The sequence below is a fragment of the Dipodomys merriami genome, unplaced genomic scaffold, assembly GCF_024711535.1.
Source record: "Dipodomys merriami isolate MVZ:Mamm:240054 unplaced genomic scaffold, mDipMer1.0.p SCAF_10, whole genome shotgun sequence".
NCBI classification, from domain to species: Eukaryota; Metazoa; Chordata; class Mammalia; order Rodentia; family Heteromyidae; genus Dipodomys; species Dipodomys merriami.
Window position 1 is genome coordinate 2,557,807 of NW_027202271.1, and position 9,822 is coordinate 2,567,628.

Genomic DNA, 9,822 nt, shown 5'->3' on the forward strand with positions numbered 1-9,822 from the left:
CATGCCCAGTAAGGAATGGATTCTGGGTAGTTATTTGTAAAATGATATATTAATGGATATTTTTTAAATTCATAAAACGTTTATCTCAGTCAGGCACCCATGGCTCATGCCAGTAATCCTAGCTACTCAGGAGGCTGAGATCTGAGGATCATGGTTCAAAGCCAGCCAAAGCAGCAAAGTCCATCAGACTCTTATCTCCAATTAACCACTAGAAACCCAGAAGTGGTGCTGTGGCTCTAGTGGTAGAGCACTCTCCTTGAACTGAGGAGCTGAGGGACAGCGCCCAGGCCCAGAGTTCAAGCCCTAAGATTGACAAAAAAAAAAAAAAAAAGGTTTATCTCAAACCAGCTTTACAATTTTTGCATTTGAACTAAAATAAGTTTGACTGTCCTGATTAATACAATGCCCTCTGTGTGTATGTGCATACACATGTGTGTGCATGTGTGCATGCATGCTTGTGCTGGTATTAGGGCTTGAACTGAAGGCCTAGGCAGGTCCCTTAACTTTTCCTTCAAGTTACAGCTCAAGACAACCTGGACAGACAAATCCAAAAGTCTTGTTATCTCCAGTTAAATAACAAAAAGCTGGAAGTGGAGGTGTGACTCAAATAGTGAAGTGCCCACCTAAGGGAAAAAGCGAATTAAGAGTAGAAGTCTCTGAGTTGAAGTCCCAGTACATGCACAGTAAAAAAAAAAAAAAAAAAAAAAAAAAAGAAAGAAAGAAAGAAAGGAAAAGAAAAGAAAAGACAAAAACCTAGAAGTGACCATTGACATTGAGATCAACCATATAACAAAATTTCCTCTGCGTCCGAACTACAGGATCAAAAATAATTTGGGTAATTTTTGTAAGGATAGGAATAAAATCTTTATAAAAAGTAATTTGAATTCCTTAAGGTTTTTTTTTTAACAGCCACCTGCTATTTATTTATTTTGCCAGTTCTGGGGCTTGAACTTGGGCCCTGGGCACTGTCATTGAGCTTTTGCTCAAGGCTAGCATCCTACCACGTGAGCTACAGCACCACTTCTGGCTTTTTCTGTTTGTGATACTGAGGAATCAAACCCAGGGCTTCATGCATTCCAGGTAGCCAAGCACTCTACCACTAAACCACATTCCCAGCCCTCTGGTGTTCTTTTGCTAAGGCTAGTGCTATACCACTTGAGCCACAGCTCCACATCTGGGTTTTTTTTTTTTTTTTTTTGGAGTAGTTAATCGGTTAGAAGAGTCTCATAAACTTTCCTGCCTGTGCTGGCTTTGAACCACAATCATAAAGTCTCAGCCTCCTGAGTAGTTAGGATTATAAGGATGAGCCACCAGCACCTGGCATCAGAGTTGTCTTTTGTAGACTTCAAGTGCAAGTATCTGGCTGATGCAGCCTGACATGTAGCTTAAGCTTTAGGGAGATGGAGAGTGATCTACAGAGCAAAAGGTGACATAAATGTGACAGAGATACACCTGAATTATTAACACAAACATCCCCAAAGAATGAAAACAAGCCATTTGGGTCATTTGCCTAGAAGCTATCAGCCCTACAAGGCTGGCTCTTCTTTCTCTTTCCTTTTAAGGACACACTCATTTTTGTCCAGATTGTACCTACTTGCAAATACTTAGGATATATGGCAGGATGCAGAAATTGTCTTGGCTTTCTGGAATTCCTCCAAACTTGTAAGATGACAAGATTTGGCTGTCTGTGCTTCCAAAGAAAAAGAATAAATTGATGTGGGATGGAGATTGTGATGTAAGGAGATGATGACAGGAATGTGGTTGAACAAGACTGACCACATACATAAGCACCTAAAGTATGTTTCTTATCTGAGGAATTGCCTATGAAGGGAACCCCTTTAGGTGAGATCTCCAATTCTTAGCCAAATAATTTAATGCAGTGTGTGTGTGTGTGTGTGTGTGTGTGTGTGTGTGTGGTATGTGTGTGTGTGTGTGTGTGTGTGTGTGTGTGTGCGTGCGCACTGTTCCTGAGTTTTTGGGCTCAAAGCTAACATTTTACCACTTGAACCCCAGCTCTACATCTGGCCTTTTTAGTGATTCATTGGAGTGACTTTCCTGCCCAGGCTGGCTTTGAACCAAAATCCTCAGATCTCAGCCTCCTGAATAGCTAGGATTACAAGTATGCACCACCAGCAGTTGGCTTATGAGTCACTTTCTTCAATCAACCTTTTACATTAAATATCAATGTGACAGGAACCCTGGCAAAGAGACCACACTACCACTTCCACCCCACTAACCCTTTGGCTTTTCTAAGAGAAGAAGCCAAGACTGGTACTTTTGTATTAGGAGTAGAAGCAACAAAACCCCTATTTCCCCTAAGCACTCATCTGCTTTATAAGGGAATTATTAGAGCCAACGTGCTGGTGGCTCTTGAGCAAAAAAGTTCAGACAGTCCTAGGCCCTGAGTTCAAGCCCCATGACAAACAAACTAAGGAGTTACTAGGATAGGGAGAAATACTGATACTCTGTGTGTGTGTGTGTGTGTGTGTGTGTGTGTGTGTGTGTGTGTGTGTGTGTGTGTGTGTGTGTGTGTGTGTGTGTGTGTGTGTGTGTGTGTGTGTGTGTGTGTGTGTGTGTGTATACTGGGGCTTGAACTGAGGATTTCATGCTCTTGCTTGGCTTTCTGCTCAAGGCTGACACTCTATTTTTGCAGGGATGGGGAAGGGGGGAGGCCTTAGTTGAAGATAGAGTCTTATGAACTTTTCTTCCTGGGATGGCTTTAAATGGTGATCCTTAGGTGATCCTCAGCCTCCTAAGCAGCTAGGAGCCGGGGACTTTTTTGTTTGTTTGTTTGCCAGACCTGGGGCTTGAACTCAGGGTCTGGGCATTGTCCTTGAGTTTCTTTTTGCTCAAGGCTAGCACTCTGCCACTTGAGCCACAGTGCCACTTTTGGCTTTTTCTGTTTATATGGTATTGAGGAATCGCATTCAGGGCTTCATGCATGCTAGGCACTCTACCACGGAGCCACATTCCCAGCCCTATGACCCAGTTCTGATACTCTTTTCTTTTTTTTTTTACCCCCCCCTTTTCTTTCTTTTTTTTTCTTTTTATGGTTTTGGTTTTTGTTGGCTGTTGGGCTTGAACTCAGGGCCTGGGTGCTGTCCCTGATCCTCTTTGTGCTCAAAGCTGGTGCTCTACCAATTAAGTCACAGGTCGATAATTGGAGATAAAGGTCTCATGGGGACTTTTCTGCCCAGGATGGCTTTGAACCTTGATCCTCAGATCTTAGCCACCTTGGTAGCCAGGATTACAGGCATGACCCACCAGTGCTTGGTCCTCCTCCTCCTTGGTCCTCTTCCTCCTCCTACTCCTTGGTCTTCGTCCTCCTCCCCCTCCTTCCCCTCCTCCCCCTCCTCATCAATTGTGGGGCTTGAATTCTTGGCCAGGGGCTGCCCCTGAGCTATTCAGCTCAAGACAATCATTCTTCTACCACTTGAGCCAAGCACTACTTTTGGTTTTTCTGGAAGTTAATTAGAGATAAGAGTCTGACAAACTTTCCTGCTCGGGTTGACTTTGAACCGTGATCCTCAGATCTCAGCCTCCTTAGTAGCTAGGATTACAGGTGTGAGCCACTGGCGCCCCGTCCTCACACTGACTGTTATAGAGTAAGCCTTCAGAGAGACTGGAAGCTTGCTCTGGAAGTTTGCTGTGGCGAAGTCCTGGCTGGCTGCTAAATGCCCTTGTTTTCATCAATTGAAATGTACACAATATAACCTTGAACACAGACTCCCAAGCTTTCTCTGTTTTGACATGATTTATTTATCTGGATTGGTGTTTTCTTAAGGTTTCATTTCTAGTTTTAGGTTTGCATTCAAGTGACATGTGGGTACCACCTGTAAATTATAAGCTTTGAATTTTGGCACTTATAATAAGGAAAACTTGAAGCATGAAGATTAAAACCCCCGCCTAGCCAGGCTGTAAATTGAGTTTGGATGCACTTCACTGCCTCTGTTAGATAGTAACTTGTTGCCAACAGAAACTTGAAGAAGTACTTTCTGCAATTAATATGTTAACTATCATTAATGGCTTTGTTTTCAGCAGGCCTGCCAACAGCCTTGGCCTTAGTCTTTGGTCTTGATAAACTGGTTCTGAAAAATGAAACCACATGAGCTCAAGAAAAAGACTGGAAACATAGGAGTGAATCTTCTTGCAAAGTGGGTTTTGCTTCAAAAATCAACGGTTTTAAGCAAATCTTAACTCAAAACTTTGAACTTTGATGCCCCTAGGACAGATTCTGTTTCATGTGTTAAAAATGATTTTTAGGGCTGGGAAGGTGGCTCAGTGGTAGAGCGTTTGCCTTGCAGGCTCGAGGCCCTGGGTTCGAATCCTCAGCACCACGTAAGCAAAAAGAAAAAAGCCAGAAGTGGCACTGTGGCTCAAGTGGTAGAGCACTAGCCTTGAGCTGAAGAGCTGAGGGACAGCGCCCAGGCCCAGAGTTCAGGCCCCAGGACCGGACCCAAAAAAAAAAAAAATGATTTTTAGTGTGTGCTGGGACTTAAACTCAGGAGCTTTCTCACGTGGCTTTTCCACTCAAGGTTGAGTGCTTTCTACTGCTTGAACCATACCTCCACTTCCAACTTTTTGCCAGTTCATTGGACTTTCCTACTCAGGCTGGATTTGAACTTCCATTCTCAGATCTAAGCCTCCTGGGTAGCTAGAATTACAGGTGTGAGCCACTGGCACCCAACCTAAAATGATTTTTCTTAATCTGACTTTTCAATGTTACAGTTTTTTTTTTGTTTTTTTTTTTTGGGTCCGGTCATGGGGCCTGAACTCTGGGTCTGAGCGCTGTCCCTCAGCTCTTCAGCTCAAGGCTAGTGCTCCACCACTTGAACCACAGTGCCACTTCGGGCTTTTTTCTTTTTGCTTATGTGGTGCTGAGGAATCGAACCCAGGGCCTCAGGCATGCAAGGCAAGTGCTCTACCACTGAGCCACCTTCCCAGCCCGATGTTACAGTATTTTTAAGGGTATAAAGTATCCCATGAAAATGTGACACATCTTCTTGAGGATTCAATTTTATTCAAAGACTATTTAACTTTTTTTTTTTTTGGCCTAGGCTTAAAAACAGCAAGACTGTATTTTGACAATAGTGCAAAAAGTGACTGGAAGACTGGCTCAAGTGGTAGAGCACCTTGCTTAGCAAGTATGAGGCCCTAAGTTGAATACCTGGTACTACCACTACCCCTTCCCCCACAAAAAAGGTAAATAAATAAAACTGATACAAAGAAAACTGCTTTGCAGTTTTTCTCCTGTTTCAGTTGTTCTCCTGTTTGTATGTTTGTGTGTGTTTGTGTGCATGCATGTGCATGTGTGTGTGTGTGTGTGTGTGTGTGTGTGTGTGTGTGTTTCCAGTCCTGGAGCTGCAACTCCCTTGAGTAGCTAAAATTACAGATATGAGCCAGCAGTACCAGGCAACACTCCCAGCTTTTTGCTGGCTTATTAGAAATAAGAATCTCATGAGGTAGGGGCTGGGAAGGTGGCTCAGTGGTAGAGCGCGTGCCTTGCATGCCTGAGGCCCTGTGTTCGATTCCTCAGCACCACATAAGCAAAAAGAAAAAAAAAGCTGGAAGTGGCGCTGTGGCTCAAGTGGTAGAGCGCTAGCCTTGAGCTGAAGAGCTGAGGGACAGCGCCCAGGCCCAGAGTTCACGCCCCATGACCGACAAAAAAAAAGAAAGAAAAAGAAAAAGGAAGGAAGGAAGGAAGAAAGAAAGAAAGAAAATAAAAGAAAGAATCTCATAGACTTTTATATCCCAGTGGGCTTTGAGCCTTGATCCTCAGATCTCAGACTCTGAGGTAGCTAGCTAGGATTATAGGTGTTAGCCACTAGCACCTGACATGTCTTCCCTTTTGTTGTTGGTGGTGGTGGTGGTCCTGGGGTTTGAACTCTGGGTTTAGGTGCTGCGCCTGAGCTTTTGTGCTCTAGGATAGTGCTCTACCACTTGAGCAACAGCTCCACTTTTATTTTGTCAGTCCAGGGGCTTGAACTCAAGGCCTGGGCACACTCCCTGAGCTTCTTTGCTCAAGGCAAGTACTCTACCACTTGAGCCACAGCACCATTTCCTGCTTTTTCTGTTGATGTGGGACTGAGGAATCGAACCCAGGCTTCCTGCATGCTAGGCAAGCACTCTACCACTAAGCCACATTCCCAGCCCAACAGCTCCACTTTTACTGCTTAATTGAAAATAAAAGTCTCAGGGACTTTCCTGCTTGGGCTGGCTTTCAACTACCATCCTCAGATTTCAGCCTCCTGAGTAGCTAGGATTACTGGCATGAGCCACAGATGCCTGGGTTTTCTTCCATTTTTGAAACTCTTTGGTGTAGCAGAAGAAGAAAAGGTAGCCATTGAAACAAGGTGAAGGTGACAGGTGGGTTGTGGCTCAACAAAGTGCTCATTACTTACTAATACAATGAGCTACCACTGCCAACAAAACACTACCTCATCCCAGGGAAGGATTATTTTTAAAATGTTATATCTATGATCTCATCCAAACTTCAAACACCCTTCTCAGAAAATAAAGGTGTCAGGAAACTTCTATTCTGAGTTCTAGAAAAGAATCATCCCCCTAGATACCAGTGGCTCATGTCTGTAATCCTAACTGCTTAGGAGGCTGAGATCTAAGGTTCAGGGTTCAAAGCTAGCTCAAGCAGGATAATCCATGAGACTCTTATCTTCAATAAACCACTCAGAGAATCAGAACTGTCTCTGTGGCTCAAGTGGTAGAATGCTAGTCTTGAGCTGAAGCTGAGGGACAGGCAGGCCCCGATTTCAAGCCCTACACCTGACCAAAAAACAAACTGGAAGTGTCACCATAGCTCAGGGACAGAGCCTCACAACTGACAATAAAGCAAAAAAACAAAACAAACTCAGGGACAGTGTGCAGACCCTGAGTTCAAGCTCCAGGATCCTCACAAAAAGAAAGAAAGGAAGGAAGGAAGAGAGAAAGAAAGAGAGAGAGAATCCTGTAGCAATGTTCACTGACAATTAATAAACACATGATTCCAGTCTGTCTGTCCACAGGAACCAGATTGTTCCTTAGACTCTTTTGAACTTGTGAGACACATGCTAAGGTCCTATAAAATATTTGCAAACACTGGGCTTTGGTAGTGCACGCCTGTAATCCTAGCTACTTAGGAGGCTGAGATCTGAGGATCTTGATTCAAAACCAGTCTAGTCAGGAAAGTTCTATTTTTTTGGGGGGGGGGTGGGGTGAGGGTCAGTCGTGGGGCCTGAACTCTGGGCCTGGGCACTGTCCCTCAGTTCTTCAGCTCAAGGCTAGCTCTCTACCACTTGAGCCACAGTACCACTTCTGGCTTTTTCTGCTTTTGTGGTACTGAGGAATCGAACCCAGGGCCTCAAGCATGCAAGGCAAGCACTCTACCACTGAGCCACCTTCCCAGCCCCAGGAAAGTTCTTATCTCCAATTAACTATAAAAAGCTGGAAATGGTGCTGTGGCTCAAAGTGGTACAGTGCTAGCCTTAAGCACAAAAGATCAAAGACAGTGCTGAGGCCCTGAGTTCAAGCCCCAGGCCTAGGGGGGAAAAGGGATTCACAAATGATGAATTCATAACACATAGTTGCAAGTTCCTTCTGAGCTCATCTTTGGAGTTTTGCTATTCTTCTCCTAAGTCTTTCTCTCTGTCCCTGCCTGAGCTTAGAAGTTCCTGGCTAAGGGGTATGGTTGGGATGTCTATGATTATGTTATGGACATCAACCTCAAAGCCATGAAGCAACAGGGAGAAAGATAAACTCAAACCTTTTCTTGAAATGCTGGGGTCAGGTTATCCAGAATATGCCATTATATTTGATATTGTCGTCTTTTTTATTTTGTCAGTTGAGGGGCTTGAACTTGTGGCCTGGGTACTGTCTTTTGTTCAAAATTAGTCTCTACCACTCTAAAACATAGCTCCACTTCCAGTTTCCTGGTAGCTAATTGGAAATAATAATCTCTCAGACTTTCCTGCCTAGGCTGGCTGTGAATTATGTTCCTCACATCTCAGCCTCTTCAGTAGCGAGGATTACAGGAGGGAGCTAGCTACCAGTGCCTCTTAGATATTGTAATCATGAAAATTATTTAATGTCTTCTGGTTTCTCCTTTTTCTTTTTTTGGTGATACTGGGCTTTGAACTCTGGACTTCATGCTTTCAACATAGATGTACTAGCTCTTGAACCATACCACCATCCCTAACTTTTACTGGTAAATTGGAGATAAAAGTCTCTGATTTGTCTGTTGGGGCTGTCTTGGAACTGCAATCTCAGAACACAGCCTCTTGAATAGCTAGAATCAAATGTGTAAGTCGCTGGCACCAGGCCTCATTTTTGCCTTATTTTTATGTTTTTTAATTAAAAATTTAATTTTTTTTATTTAAAGAGGGGTTACCATTTTGGTTTTTGTTTGTTCGTTTGCTTTTGCTGGTCCTGAGGCTTGAACTTGGGGCCTGGCCACTGTACCTCAGTTTCTTTTGCTTAAGGCTAGCACTCTACCACTTGAGCCATAGCACCATTTCCGGCTTTTTCTGCTTATGTGGCACTGAGGAATGGAACCCAGGGCTTCATGCATGCTAGGCAAGCACTCTACCACTAAGCCACATTTCTGGCCAGATTACCAATTTTTTTTTTTTTTTTTTTGTGGGGGGTACCATTTTTTAAGTTAAGTAATAAGTTCATTTCTTTTTGGACAATGTCACCCCTTCCTTTGCTTTCTCCCTTAATTTTTTTTTTTTAAAGAGCAAGCAAAGTTTTATTAGGATACCATTAAAAACATGGGGCATAGAGGTTAGGGATTTAACTCAGTGGAAGAGGACTTGCCTAGCAAGTGCAAGTCTCTGAGTTTGGTCCTCAGCTCTGCAAAAAAATAACAAACAAAATAGTGGGAAGTAAGGTAGGTAGACAGGAGTATTGTTCTTATTTCTCCATCTTTGAGAGATAAAAAAAAAACATTGTGTGAAGATTCAATGAGTGATATCTGAAGTGTTAAAATACATATTAAAAGTTGTATTGTCAAAGCTCATAGATTTCACAAATATTATAGACCATGATAATGACCATTTGTCTTGTGAAGGTTAAAATGTGTTTGTGACTTTAAAGTGTCACTATCTTACAATACTACGAAATTTGTGAAATTTATGTAATCACTTAATTTCAATAAAAATTATTATTATTTTTTGGGGGGGGTCCGGTCGTGGGGCCTGAACTCTGGGCCTGGGCGCTGTCCCTCAGCTCTTCAGCTCAAGGCTAGCACTCTACCACTTGAGCCACAGTTCCACTTCCGGCTTTTTTCTTATGTGGTGCTGAGGAATTGAACCCAGGACCTTGAGCATGCAAGGCAAGTGCTCTACCACTAAGCCATCTTCTCAGCCCCTCAATAAAAATTATTTTAAAAATGCTAATAAACTGGGCGTCAGTGGCCTGTAATCCTAGCTATACAGGAGGCTGAGATCTGAGGATCTCAGTTCAAAGCCAGGCCAGGCAGGAACGGCTGTGAGACTCTTATCTCCAATAAATCACCAGAAAACCAGAAATGGCTCTGTGGCTCAAGTGGTAGATCGCTAGCATTGAGCTGAATAGCTGAGGGACAGCACCTAAGCCCAGAGTTCAAGCCCCATGACTGACCAAAAAATAAATAAGATAAACAAATAAATATATAAATGCTTATTAAAGGTAACCGATATTTAAGTTAGTTGTTATGGGCTCTTGCACAAGACTAAATTTCACTAGATTTTTTCCAGTCCCTACCACCTGGGCTGCCTACAGAATATAGTTGGAATGTTGGGACAGAAAAGTTCTCATCAGTATAATAACTAAGAAAGATGAAAACTTTTC